Source organism: Plectropomus leopardus, chromosome 8, assembly GCF_026936395.1.
Source record: "Plectropomus leopardus strain MGB_pleo_1.0 chromosome 8, ASM2693639v1, whole genome shotgun sequence".
Taxonomy (NCBI): domain Eukaryota; kingdom Metazoa; phylum Chordata; class Actinopteri; order Perciformes; family Serranidae; genus Plectropomus; species Plectropomus leopardus.
Window position 1 is genome coordinate 7697444 of NC_142183.1, and position 21537 is coordinate 7718980.

At 36.2% G+C, this 21537-nt stretch overlaps 1 long non-coding RNA gene across 1 annotated transcript; it reads right to left on the reverse strand.

Annotated features, from left to right (window-relative positions):
- Positions 1-10674: 10674 nt before the first annotated feature.
- On the reverse strand, positions 10675-18308 carry LOC148188842 (uncharacterized). The gene is made up of 4 exons (XR_015777120.1): positions 17903-18308; positions 17657-17762; positions 12174-12295; positions 10675-11359 (listed from the first exon to the last, which is right to left on the reverse strand). It is a non-coding gene; the product is annotated as an uncharacterized LOC148188842 (long non-coding RNA).
- Positions 18309-21537: the final 3229 nt, after the last annotated feature.

The window sequence follows — 21537 nt, forward strand, 5'->3', positions numbered from 1 at the left end:
GGTAAACATGAAAAATAAAACTGTTTTTCTACTCTACAGATTCAGAGAGGGTCGTTTTATTTAACTTTGTTGAGACCATTGCAACCTTCTCTGTGGCTTCCTCAATAAAAAGTCACTTTTAGTCTTTTTACTACTGTGTCTTTGCTGTCCCTTTCAATTCACTGGCTGTTTTTTTAAAACACTTTACTGGCAGCGTCAAACAGTCAAACAAGCAGGTCAATGTCTCTCAATCAAACCAAGTTTATTTCCATTCATTTGTGCTGCTACTGCACTATTCTCAACAGTTTCACTGCCTTCTGGCTTGTCTACGAGTACAGAGGATATAAATAAATATAATGATGATCATGATGAGATGACTATTGGTACACAATTTCATGAACCATTTCACCAAGAAAATAATACAGTCCACTAACTAGCTAAGATGTCTAACTAATCATAGAACATATGGTGGCGGGAACCTTTTGGGAACAAATATTTTCCATGTATTAGGGCTATTAAATGCCTTTTAAGTCACAATATTTATGTTTCACATTAGGCAGGCATAGAAGACTTCAGAGGACTCAAGTAAAGTGAGGTCTAAGTAAAACACAGAGGGAGGTCTACAATTAAATAGATGCAGGGATTAATTAAGGCTGGGCGATATAGTGATAACAATAATTATCCCAATATAATTTAGCTCATTATATATAAATAAATGTTTGATAAATCCTCTAAAAAAATAAGCCACTCATAGGCAGGTAGGGGGGGCAGGAGTGTATCTTAATTGCCAGTTGCAACCTTCCATTAACTAGAAGAAGAAAAAGGAGATTCAGTCGTAGCAGTAGAAGAAGAAGGTGAGACCAGCCACCAATGCGTACACATTCAAAATGCGTATTTGTTTTTTTGAATGTTTTGGTAACAACATAGCGCTACCCCAAGATCAAATTTACCACATAACATTAGCTACAGTTGCTCTATGTGTAATCAACTCATCTAATGCTAATGGTCAGTTAGCAAGTTCACAAGACTTACTGACAGGCTATGTCATCAGAACGATACGACATGACGTGACCAAAGGTAACCTGAATAAAACTTTAATCTGTCTCCTTGTGCCAATAAACCTTCTCACATCATCAAAGTCCATCTTTTTGTTGTTTTCATTGAGAAACAGCAGAAATTTCATATTGTGAAAGTAAAACTTAATTGCTGAAATTAAACTGAAATGATCCTGTTTACGTCAGTCAGTCAGTTAACCTGTCTGCACCTAGCGTTTGGCATGGTCCTTATTAGAATTAAGATTTTCTTGACCATTTATTCTTTTATTTATTGACATTATTTTGATTAGAAATATTTGAATCTACCTCCATTTTGGGGAATGTTCTGCTGTTTGGCAAATGTTTGTCATATTCACACTATAAGCAATAGTTTAAACCAAAATTAACTGTGTGAGTTCTTTAACTTTCACTCAAGGGAAAAAAATAGACTTTAACCTTGAAAGAAATGATGATTTGGCTTTTTTAGCTTGATCATTGTTAATATCAACTCATATAACCATTGTTATCATGATGAAATTTTCAATCACACACCCAGCCCTATAATCTAGTAATTCCACACTGTAAAAAAAAAAAACTTCAAATTTCATGTACAATTTCTAACTTTTACTTTATGCAGTGTAATTCACATCCATCTTACTCGATAATTCATACAACACAGTAGCTGCATAATCGAAACCGTCAGAGATGTCTCAGTGGAGAGAAAATGACGATGGAGAGAAAAATGTACCCAAGATTTCTCATAAAGACCCTCCAAGCCATCCCCCTCAAACTGTCTCTATAAGAAGTCAAAGTGTGGTCAGCTGGGTCTCCGGGCCCTCAATAGCACCACTCATCGATTATAGAAGGTCGCTTCACTAATGAGCGAAGGTCAGCCCTTCTTTTCATCCATCACTGTCTTCCTCACCATCCCGTCTTTCCTGTGAGTGTCTATTCCCTTCTGCTGCCCTCCCATTGTCTGGCAGCCAGCAGAATGTGGCGCGAGAGGAGGACATGTCAATGTTATCAGCATGCAACAGACGACAGCTTTGAGGGAGACCGTTACTTTCAGCTGCTGCCCCAGTGGCTAATTACCCACACTCCTCATCGGGTGGACCCCCGCGCACCACTTTGCAAAACAAACCACCAAGCTTTGGGCGGCCATTTTACATTTTGGAGCCAGTGCCTGTTTTGACTTTTTTTTCTGACACTTTTAATGTTGGACATTACTGATGCGGAGGAGCTCATTAGCAGTGGTTCACAGGAGATGTCCCAATTTAGACCACATGGACAAAAAGCACACTTGGGTTTCTTATTCCCAATTAAAATTAACATGTGCTGTGGAGATAAAGAGCCACAACTTTACCTCTGTGTGGATTACAACAGCACAACCTCCTAGTGTCTTTGTTTCGTTTTTTTTATAACTGAGAACTTAAATGTAACAACATTATATTTTTCCATATATTGACTCATATTATATTTGCACATTTATATATGGATAATTTACCAGTTTACCCTTTTCATTTATCAAGATACGTATGGTGTGGAACATTTTACAGTGGATAAATACACTTGTCAGCACTCCCTGGTGGGTAAGCACTCTATGTAATAGCAACACTGGAATCACTCTGTGACAGCCCTCTGGCGATGCCACGGCCTGTAAGTTTGTCTTGCTCTGGGCTGCAGATTGTGTTTTGTCTCTCCCTTCAGGGCCTGCTAGGCAGAGATTGTATTGACCAGTCCATCCAGAATACATTTTGGATCAGCCATCCCTCACTCCCTTTCTCACCATGCTTTCTTCTGTTTGGTTTAGATTCAAACATCTGCTCACTAAGACGCTCACTATGATCTATCTATATTAACATATCATTCACAATGTTTTTTGCGATAATTTATGTGAATAATTAATATTTTTTGACCTTTCCAGTACAACTGTGTGCATTTTGTCACAGCCTACATGCATTAAGAGCCAGGTTGTGTTAATATCTTCAGCTATCCTGTACGGCAACTGCTTGCTATTCATCAGCTGACAAAAACACAAACATTGATACACTGGTTAATATTAGCTTATTTCTAATGGTTGCTGTATATAATACCATTTTTAGAAATGTATCTAACCAGACTACTTAACTACAACAACTACTAACAATTACTTGATTAATTCATTTGTGAATTCATTTTGATAAATACTTATTCCTTTAAATCTTTTTCTGTGTTTCCTCTGCATGCATTCAACAGCAGCAAAGCACCGCTGCTAAATGATTATTGCTGCTGTTATATAAATATATCCCATATACAATGAACTCGCAATCTCTACTTTAAGCAGCCAGAGTCGGAGGTGAGCAACAACCTATTAAAAGGAAGTTAAACAAACACGTAGAGACAACACAGAACATGGTGTGTTTTGGGGTTTTCTGTTATGATCTGATAAGCTAAACTGATCTTGTTAGTAATGTGGCAACAGCTTGGCCCAAAATAATAATAATAATAATAATAATAATAATAATAATAATAATAATAATAATAATAATAATAATAATATTTCATTTACATTGCACCTTTAAATAAAGAGTTTACAAAGTGCTTTGATAAGCAAAGCAAAAGCAGAAACGGTGTACCAGAAGGCAATATAATAACAAAAAGCCAAAATGTCCTACTGAATATGAGTTAGACAAAACTTGGTAAGTGTTAAGATAAAATTAAAACAAGAGAACAGACAATTCGTGACGCAAAATGTCAACATAATTTAATACAAATAAAAAGACCAAAAACAACAAAAGCAATAAAAGCAGTAACACCACAAAATAAAAGGAAATAAATATAAAAATTGTGTTTGCTACTTCAGCAATTAACTAACATTATGGGCATCAGTAATCTCCACTAATTCAAATTCAATCAAATTCCCAATAATGTTGACTGATCTGACAACACTATTATTATTCATTGAAAAGAAACTCGATTATGCAAACATTTTTCCTGAGTGTGATCACTGCAAAATCTGATCCAAAATTATGTATTTTTGAATTTAAGAGTAGTTTGGTAAACTGGTTGGCAAGGATAAGAGAGGCTAATGATGGTCTTAATGGTGAGGTTTGTTAAAATTAAAGAGGTAGGAGGGCGGGTGATTTGTCTTCTGTATGTAAAATGTGAAATACCCAACTTGCTTGATCATATATTTTACTTAATGTATTCCATTAATAGACAGATTGACAGGAAAAACAGATGAAACAGGAAAGTATGGAGAGGTAGGTGAGGAGGTCAGGATTAGAGTAGTAGAGTAGAAGGACAAGAGAGGAGGAGAGACAAGAAGTCACGGAGTATTTTATTACACATTATTTGACATCCACAACTGTGTACAAAAATCTATCTAAAACCCTGTTTCGTGTTAGCAGATGTACTAAATATCTAACAATGCCTCAGAGCCGCTGCTGGAAAAACTCTTCAGGGACACGTTTTTTGTTAGCAAAAACTGCAAATAAAATGTAAAAATATTTTTTAAGAAATTAATTATAAAAATAAAATATCTTTGGGTGTTAGACTGCTGGGCTGACAAAAGATTTAAAGGCTTCACCTTGGACTAATCACTAGCCCTAAAACAAAAACATATCCCTTGCTAAAATAAATGTGAAAATCTCTAAATAAAAGCATAAATAAATACTAGTTGCAGTAAAAATCAAGAAAAAGTATGACATACATAAAAATGAAAAACCAGAAACAGAAATCAAGGGGAAAAAATATCAGTAATATCAGTATCAGTTAATTAGATTATGTATTGTTTTGTTTCAGTAACATAAAGAACAGTATCTACACAGTTTTGTTGGCGTTTCAATAAAAAAATCTATAGGGACAAAGTAAATATTTAACATCAAGTTTATGCATTGAATAACTTAATAAAGTCACAGATTCCATTAAAACGTTTTCAAGGGGCAGTGAGTTTGATATTTACTGCACCAGAGCACAAACTGACTGTAATATACCTGAAGGGGGGTTGCAGTTGCTGATCAATACCAATAACTCTCACTTCACCAGGTGTGATTTTACTTTGTGACCCAGGCTGCTCTTTTCAAAACAAAAACTTTCCCTGCTCACTGGAATATTAGCCAGACACTTTACAATGAGTGGCAGGACAAACAAATGCATACGCAGACGATGTGTGGGGGACGTTTTGTCAATGATGTGATTCCTGGTTAGCAGAAGAAGCTGATTACAATTGTAGATCACTTAATGCCCCTTTTGAAAATTTAATGTGTTGTGCTCAGTGTTCCTTTTAAATTGAGAATTAAACAGAACACACTAACACAAGCACATAAAACTTAATAAGCCCATATAACAGTTATTCCAAGGACGTTTAATTTCGAGAAACAATGCGCGACATTGATCTCATTGCTAATTTAGAAGCCATATCAGAGCAACCCAGAGTAATATTTGATACCACAATTCAGTTTCATGTCATCAATTCAAATATATTTGCAGCCTAAAATTGCATCAATCGACAACTGATACACATAAACGTCACTCAAAGGCCACGTCTCAACTCTCTATAGATGTCTCTGTGGTGTTCTCAGGCAGTTGCTTTGTGAATGCAAGAAAGAGCCCAGATCAATTGCATTTTAATCAATATGGTGAGCTGCAACAAATGAGTTTGCTCCAGAGTGGATGTAGCTGTGAAGTTTTATTCCATAGTTAGTGTCTAAAGAGTTATTTTTAACTGTGATTAGAAATGGTTTTCTGTTAAAAGGCCCTTGCATCAACACAAAGCCGCTGCTTTATATTAATGATTTGTGGACCAAACACAAAGTCAAAAATAGGCTCTTAATACAGATACTTGCTTGCAGACTAAGATAGTGCCATCTTATTTTATGTGGGTACATTTTATATTCGATGAAATCTACCTGCATCAGACTGCTTCAACAAATTATAACACTCAAGGCTCAGTTATGATTATTTTGCAGTCTCAGTGGCATCTGCAGCCATTGCACCTGTGGTGCTTGTGCATTTATAGTTGTTTCTGGCTCCCTTGCTGCACTTGAGGTTAATGTTAATCCATTGTACTCTCAAAGTTATCTCTTCCTTTATTGTTCTTGAATCATGACTTACAGGGCCGCAGGTATTAAATACCAGTGTATTTCATTGCAGAAGATGTTGCTAAATCATGTGGTTTCTCTCTGTTTGGCTTCTGCAAAGTAGTGCGAAGTGGGTAACGTGGATAAAGTTCTCCTCCTGGAATGCGATTTAGTCATAGTCATAGTCATGATAAATCCTAGTATAGCAAATTCTCAGGAAAATCAATCGAGACATTAGTTATGGATAACATATTCAAGAAGGATGTCAGTTTCTAACAAGTCCAGACAATTAAAAACCAGACACATCAAGATACTTCTACCCAATTCTATCATAACTGAATCATGTTAAAAAGACAGAAATTATATTATCATTACAATAAAGCATTCTTGCTTAATTATTTGCAACGTTTCCCACAATTATCCAATAGTGAAATATTAAGAAGTTTAATTCACTTTCCTTCTACCGATTCAATGAAAATCAGTAGAAAAACTAAATGGGAGAGGTTCAATCAAGTGTGAAGCACGAGTTATTAATTTCAAAAATATGTATGCCAAATTAAAACTGGATTGATTCTTCATATTTTAATTTTAATTTTGTATTTGAGTATACTTATTTTCAAAACAACAGATTTGCTTTTAAGCTTTTAATTTGCTCTTTAGTTTCAGACAAAATTTCATCTTTATTTTTTTATTTTTTGTTACTTAAAATAACAAGTATGTACTGTATATTGGTAAAAAACAAAAATTGGAGACAAGGGTCCACTGCGTCAAGGAATCTGCCGCAATGTGAAGCCCTTAAACTGATAATCGGATGGTTTGTGCTGTCTCATGCTGCTCTCGGCTCCAATGGTAGCTCTTTGATTGGACTATGAAATACAGTAGGGCAAGAACCTGCCAAGAGAGTTTTCTCGATATTCTACTAATGAAGCGTGAGTGTTCTCCTTTATCCAGAAAAACAAACAAACTAGAGGAGGAAAAATGCAAGCAACAGCCACGGGGAGCTGTCAGCTGGTCGGACTGAGGTAAATGCAAAGAAAACACTTAATAAGAACTAATGGGCTCTTATACACACTCTGTTTCTTTGTAATTTACCTCCTTTATAATGGTCACAGCTGACAGCAGCAGTAAAGATTCGATATGCTGTTTTCCACATGCCTGCACCCACACTGACAGAGTGTGGTGTGCCTTTCTATTGTGTTTTCCACATTGTTAGGCTCAGTAGGGGTATGCCATAATCAAAATGGTGCTGGAAAGGCACCAAATCATTTTTTTGGATTGTCTGTCTCTCCAAGGCTGGTGGCAGGATTACATGCTGGCTTCTACATGCTACTGTCTTAAACAAACAGGACACACAATCCCCTGCTATTACTGCTGGAGCCCGAAAGGTTCAAATACATTGTCCTCTTCAGAGCGTGGCAATAAATCACGTTTAGCAGATGCTGGTTGCACTTTATTTCTTCATATGACAATAATGTGCATGGGTGGTGACTAGGTTTTATAAAATTGGGTCAGAAATAGATTTGCAAAGACTGTCGAAGTGTGTAAAAATATAAAATTTTAGTACTTTGAAAACATTTGTTTCGAATGGCAAATGTCATTTTAGTATTGCACCGAGGAACTAGAGTTGCATTTATATCTGCAAGTATGTCTCAGTTATAACAATAAACACAGCTCGCAGGGCTCAACAAAAGCGGTAAAAAAAGAATTAAACATATCATGTTTTTTTGTTTTTTTTATGGAGCCAAGGATAGAAGTAGCTACAGAGTGAGCCATCTCAATTCCTTCTCATCTCCATTTAGAGCTGTGCGTGCGTAGTACCATTCAGGTACTTACAAGGAATGCAGTGTTCCTCATACATATACTCTTCCTGGGCGCCCCGCCCAAGTAAATTGAGACCCACCCAGGAAGATAAAATCTGAATTCCACCGTTTTTTCCAATCAACGATATAATTTTACAGCGCACACAGACCGTCCGCCCTCCAGCCCCACCAGTGTTTCCCATTCATTACAAAGACTATGGTGGGCCGCCATAGTCTAATTTGTCCCACCTTAGTCTCAATGGAGCTGGACTGTTTTAATAATTAAGAGCCGTATTAAAACACTGTTGAGTTATTTGTAGTACAGTAGAACGTCAGGCGCACTAAAAGTGAAACTAAAACGTTCATTCTGCTTATATAAATGACGTGACAATTTATACTCCATGTGTGCGACATAGTCATTTCACAATATAGTCATTTCATATATCACAAGTGGAACAAGACACAACACCTCAAGTATATATTCGAACTAAACAACAGGTCACTTTGGAGGTAAATGTAATTTGTGACCATTGCAGTTAGTAAGAATACACATTACATTACATACATGTACAAAGCTAGTGTGGGGTATGCAAAGGGGTATGCAAGGAGACAGTGACAGCCAGCTCGGGAAAAGTAACAGTGAAAACAACACATATCTGCCACTGAAATCTATTTCTTTTCAGACTTCAAGTTGTCGATTTAAAAATTCAGTCAGATTTGCTCAAACTCTGGTGCTGAGGAGCTGACCTCCAATATGCCTGCCAGGCTGCAGCAGTCTCACAGTGATTCCTCTGCACATAAACTCAGTTAGCTGAAGGCACTTCAGTCAAATATCAAGCCTCTAAGGGCCCAGAGGCCATTAGAGAGACAGGATTTTATGAATCAAACACTAAGAAATTTTAAAGGTCATAACACCTCAACCTTAAACAATAATTATGCTATCACCTCTTTTCATGGCCGTAATAACAGGCGACAGTTTTTTACCCTTCAAACACATAATCTGAACCACGCTGTGAATGGAGCTAGTATTCAGGTTTATATTTCAGCATTTCTGACATTTTAGAGCCCCATTACGGCGGTGTGTTGTATCTCTGGCTATTGGCGTAGAGGTGGGGGGTTATAGAAGTGGCAGACGGTGGGACTGGCAATTTAGACTTTGATTAGGGGCACACAAAATTTCACGCTGTGCGTTGAAACCAAATATTAGGACAAAGTCAAGGACCTATGCTCTTTCAGAGGCCCCCCTACCATCCGGAGTTACAAAATTCCTTGGTTTGTGTTCACAAAATGACCTTGAGTTGCAAAAACCAACAGATGCCAAATCTTTTCCAATTTAAAAGTCATCTGCTTGAAAAAGAATCCAGCCATGCCTTCTGAAAACTGTGCACTACACTTGGCATGTTCACTTCCTCAAGTTAGAACTAAAATAATTGTTCAAACAAAACAAAATATTTCACAGCAGACTGAAGAGCTTCACACATATTCCATTACTGCTCGTTGTTTTCTTTTTCCATCCCATTATTTGATAAGGAATTTGAGTCACATCACTTCTGTCAATACAGTTTATTTAAACAGCTGCATCATATTGACTGTTAATGAGTGAAGCTGGAGTAAAAACATGCTCCTCGCTTCAATGGATTTATCGATGCAGTAAAGAGGCAAATGAGAACATTTTAAGGAGAATTGCCATGTGCTATTCCTGCTGTTGCATATACAATAAAGAATTTATGTCCAAGTCTTTAACACTGTAAGTAAACGGGCTATTTTGGGTGTCATTTGACTAGAGATGCACAATATTAGATTTTTGCCAGTATCTGATGCCAAGACGATATTTAAACATTTTTTCCCGACCTTATTTCAGTGATCATCAAGTCTCCTCTGTGGTGAAATTAACTTCATATCATGGATACTCTTTTGTGATGATCCATTAGCCGGTGGAGACATAAAATATAATGCTTTTCAATGTATGTAATATTGATTTAATGTGCAAAATAAGAACAATTCTTCAGCTCAGGGTTTGTGTTTTTACATGTTCATTTTGTGAGAAAAAAAAACAGACCTCAGTTTGTGATATCACCACAAAATTATCATGTTGTCCAGTTCCGATATTTCATTCTAAAGCCACATCAGCCGATACGAATAACGTGCTGATATTTTTGTGCATCCCTACATTTGACCCATCATAGGTATTAGGCAGCATGTCTAAAATGTCTATTTTGTAATTGTTTTGGATTCATGAACATGCATGAAAGTATGTTTTTCTTGGAACAAACTTCTAAATATATAATTTTGATAAACAGAGATGAGTCAGTGTCAGTTTAATCAATGCCTAGCGAGAAACTCGAAAAAATGTTATATGGGACTTCAATGTAAAAAATGTCAAAGTTAGCTGTTGATCTGAGAAGGAACACAAACTTCGATGTCTGCTGTCAAAATCAAACTCTGCAACATAACCAACACAATACCTCAAAGCTGAAGCTTAATTGGTTGACAGAAAAATTCATTAGCATTTACTTTCTGTTGCACAAATGCCGAACATTCCCTATTTCTAGCTTCTCGAAAACTGAATTATGCAGCCTTTCTTTGTTTTATGCTGTAAACTAAATATCTTTCGGCTGTTTTTAATTTACTTGTACTTGTTATTTCAAAGACAGCACACTGGGCTCAAGGAAAGTGAGATTGTGGGGTTTTTTTCCCCATAAGTTTCCAGCATTTTATTGACCAAACTGATATTAAAATAATAATATTAATTGATAATTAAATAATTAAATAATTAAATAATAATTGATTACAGGGCTACAATGATCATGGAAGTAAATTGTTTACAGCAAAATATAAGCGTTTGAAGAGAAAATGAGCTGGAAGCACAACAAGGAGGTTTTTTCAGTGACTCGGGAGAAATGTGGCATGACTAACATGAAACGTCTGTTAATGTTATTACATTGTTATTACTCTTACACCTCAGCTCACCCAAAACATTAGGAATCCCTACGTCATTACATGGTGCAAGTGTGTCACCTTGTTGGCTGTCTTACAAAAACAAATTACAAGACCTTGGGAAAAAAAAAGAAGAAGAAAGTGCAATATTCTATTTTTTTTATAAACTTATTAAGCATCAGTCTCATCTGCATATTTTTTCCGGAGGTTATCTAATCGTTCTGTGTTATTTTATGTGATTACTGACTGTGTCATGTATTAATATGGAGTGTTAGACTGAGAAACACTGCAGCAGCTCTATAAACAGTTGCAGCCATGTTTAATAATGTTTTCCTCATTATGCTAAGAGCTGCAGGGTGTTCACTGCTGCAACTTAATGTCATTTTAACTTCCAAATGTTTAAATGTGTTTTGTTTTTTTCTAATTTTGAGAGTGCTCAGTCGGAGGGCTGCTGAGAGAGAGTCACTAGAGTTTCACCTGTTATTGTTTATGATCGCAGAACAACATTCCCGAGTGCTTCATAGATTGTATCTTTTCCATGGGGGTGGTCCTAAAAAAGAAACAATAACCATGGCCCTGTTAATGAAAAGTCCAAACGATAAAATACTGTGTTTTTTCTGTGCTGTAACTATGTGCGATGATGAACTGTATAAATTTTCCTGCACGTGTTTTCCTTTACACTTCTTCATGAAAGCTTTGCCCCAGGGGTTCCTAATTTACCCCTAGATAGTCATGGATACATGTGGATATATACATATTATCAGGTTCGTTTACCAATGTGACTTTTTGACTGTGTCCATTTATATATTTATGCAGGGATTCTGCATAACATTTTCAGGCCGGTATGGTCTTTATGTTAACATTTTCTTAAATATATCATTGACAATGATATATTGAATTATATTATTATTATTATTATATTATTATTATTATATTTATATGATATATGCTATGTTAGGTTCAGTTGCAAGTGACACCTGCACTGTTAGATTGCCATGAAGGCCAATGGACCCACTTTATTCAAAATATTTAATCTTGATAGGGTAGAGGGTACTCTGATTATTGTTATACCTTGATGCTATTTTTGCCTAGAGGCTTTTTGGAGGCCTTGTTGTATTTTGCATGAATGACCACTTTCCCACTGGGAAAAAATTCACATGAACTCAGATAACTTTATAATACAGGGTGCAGACTTGACATAATAAATGCATAAACATGGCTGGAAAATGTCAATGTTTCGTCAGTGGTAAGAAACTTTTCATGTAAAGTGTAACATGGTATTAATGTTAACTGCTACCCATGCAGAGTGACCTAGATTAGTTAGAAATGTTAAACCCTGATAACAAACCAGGTAAAGGGTTCACCTTATCCGTTTCCTTTGCTCATGAATAAACTGGAAACAACCATCAACTTCTTGTTTAAACACTTTTAGCATTAAAATGTGACCCATCTTCTCTGTAGTTTCCATGTTGTTCCCCTTTACAACCTGAAAGCAAATGAACACAACAAAGTCGATTTCTCAACTTGGAAACTCGATCTTCCAACATCACCTGCAGCATTTTTCACAAAACTGTTGCCTGATGAAGGTCTAGTACCAAAACACTGCATTAAAATTATGATTTTTACAAGTAAGAAAGTGTGCAGAAGTTTTTCTCTAAGTTGTCTTCTGCTGAAACTAAACAATTAGCAGCACTAAGTGAATTCCAGCAGGTCTGGAAAATCACTGCTTCATGCTGATTCATTTTACAGATTTGAGTGACAACGCTGTTCATGTAAAATACTTCTGTTCTGATCCATTTGTCAGGCTCAGTTCTACCTCAGGCTGTCTGATGTAAAGATAAATGAGAACAGTAGGTATGTAGGTACTTAATTAATTGTTGCTGGCAGGCATACAGTATATAAATGTATTTCATCTTTGCTTCCTTTTCTCTTCCTGTCAGTTCCCTTAATCTAATGATGTAGAGTTCAGGCTTAAGTAATTCTGTAGCAGTGGTATTATTACAGGCCATGTTAAACTCCTCTTTAACATTTCCCAACCTCACATCAGAGAATCAGACATAACTAATTCTGATGATCATGCTGCGAATGTGATATTTTCTGAATTTGGCTTAATGTTGTGTGAAAGCAGCCGTCTAGATGCTAATGGCTCAAGATAACTCGAGTGGACACCATTTAAATGCACACGTCGACTCAGATATTTGGTGGGCAGCTGGTGAAAATAACACAAGGCAGGATACAGGCATACTAATATCAGGGAGCTGATTGGCTGTTTTCCAGAATGAGCACAGGGGAAATTGGTGGGTTGTGGTCTGGATGCTGTCATCAGCCTTCCACTTCCCCCTGCTGTATGAGAGGTCACATGGCATCTGTGTGGACGAGCCACTGATTGCAACATGTTTACCTGCTCATAAACATGACTCTGGTTTTTGAGGCTTGTGAGAGGACATTTGGAAACATGAAGGATAACCTCAATCGTAACAGCAGTCAAGAATGTGACCCTAACCACTGCAACCACAGCCACCGGTCTGATTAAAAAAACTCTGCCATCCGGGGGATTTACTATACTGCTGATACTTGTGTGTGTATGTGCTACAATACTTAAAGACAAAATAAGTTTAACAACTATTTTAATGGTCTGTTCTTTAGATATAACTTGTATAACTTATAACTAACAGTAAGGCATAAACCATGAAAGAAATGGAATAAGGAATTAGAGAGCGAATGAGCGCTGGAATATACTCAGCTTACCATTTTCGTATTGCTATCACTAGCAGGAGAATTATCATTCTGTATGAAAACTCACTTCAAAAGGCATGTTAAAGCATCAGTATTAGTAGTGAAACCCTCTCAATAAATAATTAAAATAAAGTACAGTCAGTGTAAAACAACAACAAATAAAATCAAAGCTATAGGTTAAAGGACACTATGACCAATTCACTCACAGCCACGTTCTCAGTCAGATTAAGAAATAAATAAATAAAAATTAAAAAATTAATTTAGGACTTACTTTACTGCTGATACTTGTGTGTGCATGTGCTACGTTTCTCAAAGACAAAATCTGTTAAAAAATGATTTCAATGGTCTGTTCATTAGATACGACTTTGCTTTTCCTCCTGGGCTAGAAGGGCATAAAACATGAAAGGAACAGAATGAGGAAGTGGAAGGGCACTGAAATATACTCAGCTTACCATTTCCGTATTTCTATCACAAGCAGGAAAATTATCATTATGTATGAAAAATCACTTCACAGGGCATGCTAAAGCAGCAGTATCAGTCGTGAAACTTTCTGAAAAAAAAAATATGAAAATATAGCACAGTCAGTCAGTGTAAAATAACAGACAATTATGCCCTCCATAAAATGGTATATAAAATAAATAAAATTCACCCCCATCAATTGGCCTCTTTAAACAACAAACATTACTATAGGTGTAGATTTCGTTAGTACATGTAAATTATACGGTTAAAAGGCACCATAAGCAATTCAATTACAGCCACATTCCCAGTCCAATTTAGAAATAAAAATACAAATAAAAATACATTTTGAGGACTCCCTATAGTGCTGGTACTTGTGTGTATATGTGCTTTGCTTCTCAAAGACAAAATCTGTTAAGATCCAATTTCAATGGTCTGTTAATTAGATACAAAAAAAATAGAATAGGGAAGTACAGAGCAGATGGGCACTGAAATATACTCTATTTACCATTTCAGTATTTCTATCACAAGCAGGAAAATAATAAAGCAGCTGTACTATAGAAGTGAAACCTTCTCAACAAAGCATTAAAATATGTCACAGTCAGTGTAAAACAACAGATCATTTCATATTTACTCCTAGTCAGCTGATGTCATTCACTTACACTGTGTACGCAATTGCATACTATACACTACAAACTAATGCACTAATGCACTAATGCACTAATTACATGTACTATCTTTCAACATAACTTTGCTCTTTTGTGTGCATAAATAGAGGTATGTATCTCTTCAGACATACTGAACTGTAATTATACCAAGTCACTTTCTAAGAGTTACCTTGCCTATTAGACACATGCAACCAACCTAAACTCTTCTGGCATTTAAAAAAAAAAATCAAAAAAATTAAAAACTACAATATGCCAAAGTGAAATCTCACGCTTAGCGTATGTGTTGTTACAGGGCTGTCTAGGTCGCTCTGCGTTACAATGTTGTTGTCTACTGCACTGCACTCTGGGATACTAATACCAGGTTCATGTCCAGTGTTTTCATACTGTGATACTTCATCGAAAAAAGCACGTAATTATACACTATTCATTTCATACTAAGGTTTTGGACTTAAATTTTTAAAATCTCACATACTATTTAAGAATATACTAAATTTCATGTTGAATTTTGCACACAGCCATACATAAGGACACATGTACTGATATAGAAAATCTTTCCTGCCCAAAGCAATAACTCTGCAATTCTCAACTCAACACCTTAACTCTGTTCAACAGAGAACTGTCTGCTTTAAAGTTTTCTGTACCAACCAAACTTCACCCCGTTTTGCTCTTCGATAACCCAGCACAAGAAAAGTCTATTCTACCACTCCACCTCATCGCATTCTCAAAACTAAAAATTCAACAAATTTGCACATTTGTTTACTGCTAGTATTTTATATTTTAATATTTGTATTTTAGTATATTTATAGCGTATTACAGTGTACTTTTATATAGTAAATTACATAGATGTTTTAAAGATATCTTGTACAGTATGCTACTTAATGATATTGATGTATAAATTTCTCTCTTCTAGTGTGATGTGTATTACTGCATTTTAACTGCTCTTGTGCAATAACTTAGTAACATGCTGTTGTAACATAAGAATTTCCAATTTGGGATGAATAATCCTTCAACCTATACAATGCCACAACAGGATATACAAAGGGAACCATTTAAAACAATAAGGTTTGTTTTTTTAAATTTAAACGTCTATAGAGAACTGTAGGTTACAAAAAAAATGCATATATAACAAATGGGAAACTATATTTATTATTATCAATTTGTCTTCTTAACCAACATACAGCACTGTGTAGATTAAATTAGTATGTGTAATACTGCCTCTCCACTTTAATTAAAGCTGGGTGAAAAGGCACTATGAAATCACAGTCATGCTCAAAGTCTGATAAAAAAATAAAAATAAATTATTATTATTATTATTACTTTTTTTAATAATCGAGAGGACTTTCTATACTGCGGGCACGCGTGTGTATGTGCTATGCTTCTCAAAGACAAAATCTGTCAAACACATTAAAGGAAATAGCAAGAAGCACAGAATAAAGAAGCACAGAGCAGAATGGCATTGAAATGTACTCGGCTTACAATTTCTGTATTACTATCAGAAGCAGGAAAGTTCACATTATGTATTAAAAAACTCACTTCACAGGGCATGTTAAAGCAGAGGAATTAGTAGAGAAACCTTCAGAATGAATGATTAAAATATAGTACAGTCAGGGTCAAAAAAATGTAGGCCTACAAAAATAGCATATAAATAAAATTAGATGAAGGTATCTATATTCATTCACATCAAACAGTCCTCTTAACCAGCATACAGTGTATGTTTTTTTTCTGTCATCAGCACATATTTCATCTGATTTTTGGCTTCCCAACAACAAAGCGGTATATCCAGAGGCAAAAAGGTGCACTTACTCATGGAGCAACAGATAAAACAACATTTTTTTAGGGAGGTTGTGTTTTACATAGAAGCTGTATGAAGTTCATAAAATATGAAACGCTGCTTTAGAATATCCTATCCAACAGGGCAGACATCTGCTCCCAAATTTCTTATTTCTGCTGCTTAAATCATGACAGTCACTCTGACCCAAACGTGTCATTCAGCCGCCTCACATGGAACAGATTTATTTATACAAGTACAGAGGTCCAGGGTTGATCTATGAATTCATTTACCGCCAGCTTGTCTCCGAGGTGGCTCTCCACATAAAAATCATATTAAATACAGAAACAAATGACAGCTATTACGTGGAATCTACCACTAATTTACTGGACACCTGTCCCCCAAGCATCTGCACATTGCTAGAAATCAAGATCATCCCATTCAAACTTGGCAATCTTGATATGCAGCAGTAAAAGACACATCAGCAGATAATTAATAATGTGTGCATTTTAAAAAGTCACAAATATTCATGGCTTAAAATGTTATGTAACACAGTAAGGAGATGGCCATCAGAACATGTACCACTAATGTAGCAGCAGCAGGAAACCAACAGCAGCTCAGTATTTTAGATGTAATTATGATATGCAAAATATTACAGCAAGGTGCCACATTGCTTTGAGTTCTCTGTAATATTAGGATGAATATAAATGCGGAACATGACAGTCTATGCAATATGTGACACAGATTTCCAGAAGCCAATATTACATGGAAATATTCATGTGAATGTACTGTGTGCAATACAATACTCATGACTGCATCCAAATAGCCAATATTCAGTATCATATAAGCCTCCATAAGCTTGCAATCAAATCCTGAAAACAATAGTGATGACCTAGAAAACACGAAAAGTCCATCAAATATGAGCATTCATTTCCAGTATGTAAACAAACACCACAGAAGCATCATAATGCACCTGCCAAATGACCACCAATGAGCTTAACCACAACAAAGTAGGCTAATTCATAATTAATATCAAACACGCACAAATAACCAAAGCAGCAGCAGCAGAAGCAGCAGCATCCAAACAGAAAGTGAACAGCTGGAAGACGTCAATATATTGACAAAACAACAGCCAGCAGTTACATAACAGCACACAGACTCATCTCAGCAAAGCCAGAACATCAAATGACAATAAATAATTAGTAAAAACAGACCTTACCTTGCTTGTTGAAGTGAAGCAGTGATCTCTGGGGTCTCTGGGGAGGAGATGAGCCATGGTGTTCACACAATCAAAACGTTCAGGTTGATAATGCGTCTTTGGGGAACTTCAGCAGGCAAATATCCATAGGCAGAGTGCAGGAGAGATGTTTACAAACAAGATTATTTACTGCACAAGAGGTGACATGATTGCAAATGATGGCAGGTAACGTTAGCTTAAGTCAACGTTAGCTTAAATAGACGTTACCTTAAATTGACGTTAGCTCCTGCTACACAAACAACAGCTAAAGTAGCTTTTTACTGCCTGCCGTTTTAGTGGAGCAGCAGGAGGACGTTAAACACTACTAATAATGATAATTTCTTACTTTAAATAACAGTAACTGTTCCTGGTATTTAGTAGAGTTCGTTAAAAGTCGGCCGGACCGGGTTGTTTGCTGAATTAAGCTAGCTCAGGTTAGCTAAATTGCAGACCTCGCGTCGCATAACGCTAAAGTATGATTCAAAACTTCTTACTGTCTTCAAAGTGGGTTTTATACATTTAAAATACAGTAAGATAAATGTTTTAGTAGCTACTTGAAGTCAGGAGAGACTTCTTAATGGAAACGCTCATGTTCACAGGTGGAGTCCGGGCGGTGGCACACCGACAGGTACAGGCAGCTGATTGTGCCAACGATGCGCATGCCCACTGCCTCGCGACAGAAACACAACAGGTAGAGGGCGTAAAAAGTAACTGAGTACATTTACTCAAATACAATATTTAAGTGCATATTTGTACACCATTGAGGGGTACAGTTTTTAAACCACTAAAATGATTTGCTAACATTAGTTACTTTGCTGATTCAGATTAATGACACATGAAATAATTAGGGACTGTTCGTTATTTATGAAAGGGTAAGGGTGGTGCAAAACAGGGGAGACCCTTCAGATATTTTTTTAGGCACTTGGTAGATTTTTTTTTTGTTGTTGTTGCGTTTTGGTTTTTTTTTGAGTCAGGGGAAGGACATCCAACTTTAAATGTATACATTTTGAGTTTATTTTAAATACCCTTGGAACCCCAACCAGCAAGTTTTCTTTTTAAAAAAAATCACACAATTTATCACAGCCAGAAGCTGTGAAATGATATGTATTTATTTATTTATTATTCAGTCATGATGAAGGTAGGGTCATGTATTTTTCCAACTCATGGAGGATCAAGTAAAAAATATTTGTAGCTGCAGTGATCATTATATGAAAAAAAATGAAGTCACACCCTAGTTACAGTCCTTTAACATATGAATTTCAATGTATTATTATGAGATAATACAACAGCTTTAAATCACATATACTGTACATATTTTTCAAAATATATTTTGTAAATATAATATGAACAAAAAAATATACAAACATTTTCAGTCCACTTTTTTATATTTTATTTTTCTCTTATTGTTATGCACCAAACACAAAGGCAGATTCCATTATGTGAAAATCTACTTTATTTATGTATTTATGTTCATTCATTCATCCAGTCATTTATTTATTTATTTATACATTTATTCTTTTACTTATTTGTTTAATTGTTTGTATCAGGTGCAACATTAAATCATGCATTTGCACTTATAACCCAAAAATATGATATGCATTGTTCTGAAATGGGCCATTGTGCATCTGGAGTATACTTTTGGTATTGTTTAGTATATTTAGAAGCTATTAGGCCTCTTGCAGTTTAACTCAAATATAATTTTGAATTCATGACCTTTAAAAGTATTTCTACACTGTTGCATTGCTACTTTCACTAGTAAAAGATCTGAGTACAAAGTACTAAGTCTAACACTGGTTAATTCAAACAGACACGATCCATTGCCCTGGACAGTGCCACACAGAGGGAATGAATAAATAAATCAATAAATAAATAAATAGGTTGGTACACCATGCAATAAATCATGCAATGTCGTTATAAGAGGCAGACGGTAAAATAAAACGTGAAATAATAAAATAACCAAATACCCAAAACCAAAAATACAAGAAGGATACAACCAATGAATCCACATCAAGCGAGACACAAACAGAACAATGGCTGCTTTTCTCTTGAGGTAAGAGAAAAGCAGAGCAGCTCATCCTGTGAAATTGGATTTATGGTAAACAAATGCTGAAGTATTTCTCTAAAAACAGAAACAGTTAGTAGAATTATTGTTGGTTTTTCCCTATAGATTGACCAGTTGATCAGCTGATTTAGCTCCATTCTCACGTGTAGAGTATCCACGGGGCCTTTTGAATAACCACTCAGTAATAGTTTGCCCTTATTACACAAGACCTGTTACAGCACTCAGTCTGGCACCTTGTGATGCTGAAGCAGAGGCCGGAGATGGTCTGTAGCTCTTCAGCCCACCACAGAGGGGGTGGGAGATGTTGCTTAAGATGGAGTTCAGTTTAGTCCTCATCCTCCCCTCTGCTGCTGCCTCCAGGCTGTCCAGAGCTTTTTTACACCAGTTTGTTTATCCTGCCTGCCTCCCCCGCTGTGGTGCTGCCTCCCAAGCACACCACTGTACACAACAGAGGCTGCGGGAACACGCTGCAAAGAGAGGATTGAGAATGTCAGTCAAATTATAAAAAGAGATGTCGAATGGTGTTTTTAATTATCAGTCCACATGTAAATAAGCATCCAAGTCTGACAAGTGTAACAGGATTTTGCTTAAATGTGTCTAAACTGGCATGCAGGAACAAGATCTGATTACAGTAAATGATGCACATATGAGGCTGTATTGACAGCTCAAATTGCCAAAGGGTGTAGACTATACATGCCGCTCTACAGGTAACCTATATATTCACCAAAACACTTGCTGTGCATAACAACCCATCTACAGCCCTGACCTTTTAAGCAAACTTTAACTCTGTCTATTGTGCAATGAGTCGGCACTTTTTCAAATTTATGTGCATTATATAAATTTGATGAGTGTATGAAATTCAGATGTGCTCTGTCACCGCTTGCTGTTAATGATGAATTATTGACCATCTGTACGAGAAGCTTTTGAAGTATAAAATTGGTGCATAATGAGAATTTGGTTCAGAGGCAGTTTCAGCTCCATCTCACTCTCGCATGATTACATGTTGAATATTGATTATGCAAAGCCTTTTAAATGACATTAGAGATTAAATCAGCTTTGCAGGAATAAGGTTTAACCTGGACTTGTTCTGTTACGCTCATTGACACAAAGTTGATCCGCTATTTTTATTGTGCAGTGATTTTTTTTAGTGTATACATCCTCATATAAATGAAGCAGAGGTGTCACAACTCTTAATTTCTATATTTCTGCTGTACACTTTAAGAACTAAAGGTTGCAAAATGGCTTGTCCTGAAGGGCTGAGGTTCTACCAAAAACCATCTGCCTCTGAAGAAACCTTTTTTGGAGAAAGTTTTCATAGGGTTCTTTGTAAGACAAAGGGTTCCAATAATAACTAAACTAACTCTGATTAGTAGGATGGTGTTGTCAGTTATTGTTTTTGGGGCCCTCTGGGTAGTTTCCTTCCCTTGGAAAATAAACAAATTCTCAGTAGAACCTTGTAGGTAGGTTCTGGATGAAGCCCTTGGAATATAAAAGGGTTCTCTGAGGAATCTCTGAGATGGGTTCTAGATGAAAACTTTGGACTATAAATGGGTTTGTGAAACAATTGTTAGGGCGGGCTTTATATTGAACCCTATGAAAGGGTTCTTGGTAGAATCCCCTGAATGCGCTCTACATGAAACCCTTAAAATATGAATGAGTTCTTGATGGAACCTCCTGGGTAGATTCTGGATGAAACCCTTGGAATATTAGAGGGTTCTCTGTAGAATCCCCCTGGGCTAGAGATTGAACACTTAGAATATTTAAAGGGTTCTGTGTAGAAAACCTTGATGGTTCTAGATAA